This window comes from Eurypyga helias, unplaced genomic scaffold, assembly GCF_000690775.1.
Source record: "Eurypyga helias isolate BGI_N326 unplaced genomic scaffold, ASM69077v1 scaffold12155, whole genome shotgun sequence".
NCBI lineage: Eukaryota > Metazoa > Chordata > Aves > Eurypygiformes > Eurypygidae > Eurypyga > Eurypyga helias.
Window position 1 is genome coordinate 35,715 of NW_010250889.1, and position 3,155 is coordinate 38,869.

The following is a 3,155-nucleotide window of genomic DNA, read 5'->3' on the forward strand; positions in this document are numbered from 1 at the left end:
GGGGGAGGCAGCTGATGAGTATGAGCAACCAGTTTCAGAGTTAGGACATCTGACTCTGAAGACCTGCTCAGTGCCAGATGGGTGATGGAGGGGAGGACACGAAGCAGGCAGAAGGACGGAGTTAGGAGATAGGAGTGAGAAGCAGCACTGAGGGCTAGAACAGAAGAGCAAGGAGAGAGCAGAAGTTTCTACTTGGCTCCCGGGGCTGTAGGAGCTGCTGTGTTCTGTGCTGCGTTATGCTGCTGACCGTGTCTAGCTCAGCACCTTGTGCTGTGCCGAGCGACCAGCAGACATCCAAGCTGGTGCTGCACAGAGCTCCTGTTAGAGAAAGCTCGAAGCACTTCATAGAGGGGCAAGAGCTGGGTGAGGTGGAGCTGGAGGTTCACACCAGCGCACAACTAGGCAGTGCTGTGTGGTTTCGCTTCTGCTTGATGAGCAGTTGAGTCCTTCCGTGCTAATTGAACGAGGGGTGAATGCAGGACCAAAAGATGAGCGTTTCTCAGTTCTCGTCCGGGCTCCGAGCAGGCCACTGCAGCAGCCCTTCCAAGTCAGTGAATTTCTCTGCCACTAGGTCTTCTGCAAAGCAGAAAGAACAGGAATACTCTTTTCTGGTGTGACTGTTCCTAACACACTGCAGAGTGTTTTTTATGCTGATGCGCTTATTATTTAACAGGTTTCTTAACTTTATTTTTAAATATACCAAATTGATACACTCCATCCATCAGCAATGCCCTCCAGGAACGAGCAGCTAATTAGAGAGCAGGACTTGTGAAAAGACAAACCCGGGTTATGCACAGAACAGGTTTCTCCAGTATTTATTGCCTACGTTACTGGCCAAGCTTCCTCCTAAGTAATAGTCAAATAATCGGCCTGGGCCCTTTTGTGAATGGTTTGAGTCTGTGTGGTCCTTCTTTGTTAGAGCAGCTCATGGTTTCTGAAAGCTTCTGCACCCCCTGTTCTGAACAGCAGAGCCTGGTGGCACCAGCTGCTTCTGCCTGGAACAAACATTTGCATGTGACATTAAAAAAAAAAGCCAATTTCAAAATGTATTTGCTTTTCCTTATCCCCTCACTTTTCAGCCCTTCTTAAAACTCTGGAAATATTTAAAAGATGAATATATTTAGCTTTTGCTACAAGCATCTTTTAAACAAGTAAAGCTTGAAGAGGAAAGAGAAATCCTTCCTTCGGAAACAAAACAGCAGCCAGTGTTTGGAAATATTTTAACAATAGACCATATGGGAGTCCCAAACTATTAAGCTTTATTATTCAGAAGGCGGAAAATGTGGTTTGATATTCAATTGATATACAGCATAAATGAGAGCCGCAAACTCGTCTCCCTTGAGCTGGGATTCAGATGTTCTCCTGAATATAATAACTAATGCTTTGGCTTAGTTCCACAGAATGCATCCAGCCTGCTGATCACAAGCCAAGAAACTGTAGGCTTTTTTTTCTTCCCCCCTTCCCTTCTCTTCTCCAAAGTACTTTCCTCTCCTGCCAGCATGAGCTTTTGGCCTGAATATAAATCTCCTGATATTACATGCATATAGAAAATGGGGAGGATGCTAATAGCACACAGCAGTAGGGCTGTGTGTGTGTTTGTTTTAATTCTGCTTTAATGATAAGTTCTTCCCTTCATGATGCGCTATCAGGGGATTATGTTGGTCATCTGAGGTGGCAGCTTCTTTGTTCCTGTCTCACTGTTTGTTTCTTAGTGCTGTGGGAGCAGGTGAACATCTTCTGGGATCTTTTGGGGTTACTGTGAAGTGGTGCCAGAGACCATGAGTGTGTGGAATTTGTTGGAGAGAGAAACTGGAATTGGTTTCAGTTTCTTACTTCTTTTTTTTCTTCCTGATTTGATTTGCATATAATTATAATTGCCCTTTCCACTTTCTATCACGTCTTTCCCATTTATATCATGTACTTTTCTCCTATGGGGAAAAGAATCCATCAAAGTTGCTTATAGAATACTACAAACGTGGGCTAAGGTTGTTTATACGCAAAGGGAGACCGATAGCTACATAGATACTGCGATCAAGTAATGGCAGGCTGGATCACCTGCTATTTTTTGACACAGGATCCCTGATTCACTCTCTGTACGGGATGGACCAGCTTTGTCAGTGTGAATGTGGGAGGTGTGGTATGAATAAGGAGTGGCAGGGACACAAGAAATGGTCTTGCGGGTCTGGCAGCTGAATGCTGCCCTGAAACACTGAGTTCTGTGCTGTCTTTGCCGAGAGCTCCTTTGAGATGCCACTGACACTTTCTGCCCTGTGCCCCTCACCAGAACCCAACTGCCTGGGCACAGACCCCAGGCATGGAAAATCATGCGGATGGTGATGTTTAACAGTCAGGTGTAGCAAATCGAGCCATACTCTAACATCTTAGAGCAACCTTAGCAGAGTCTGGTTTGCTTCTGTTCCCTTCTCTAGCACATGCACCATGAGATAGAATCATAGAACGGTTTGGGTTGGAAGGGCCCTTAAAGATCATCTAGTTCCAACCCCTCTGCCATGGGCAGGGACATCTCCCACTAGACCAGGTTGCTCAAAGCCACATCCAGCCTGGCCTTGAAGACATCCAGGGATGGGACATCCACAGCTTCCCTGGGCAACCTGTTCCAGTGCCTCCCCACCTTCTCTGTGAAGAATTTCTTCCTGATATCTAATCTAACCCTCCCTGTTTTCAATTTGTATCCGTTACCCCTTGTCCTATCACTACAGGCTCTTGTAAAAAGTCCTCTCCCAGCACCCTTGTAGGCCCCGTTCAGATACTGGAAAGCTGCAATGAGGTCTCCTCGGAGCCTCCTCTTCTCCAGGCTGAACAAGCCCAATTCTTGCAGCCTTTCATCATAGGATGATGGCGTTGAATGTATTTTCAGTTGTACGCGCTGAAGGTTTTTGTCAGACTTTTGTGCTGCAGGACTTGACAAGTGTCTGTAAGTAATTCTCCTCCCATTTTTGTGACAGACATCCTCTGCTATGTTGGGCCCCATCTTTTCTAGCCTCTCAGAGTCTGAAATGAGCCAAAGAACCTTCTCTGTGGGCTGTGATTTCCCCTGAGCAGGCAGGAGGCTCCTGCATTAAACTCTGGTGTTTTTCTCTGCAAGTATGATGAGCCCAAGGAAAAGACTTTCACTTTATGTGTAAGTCCAGGAA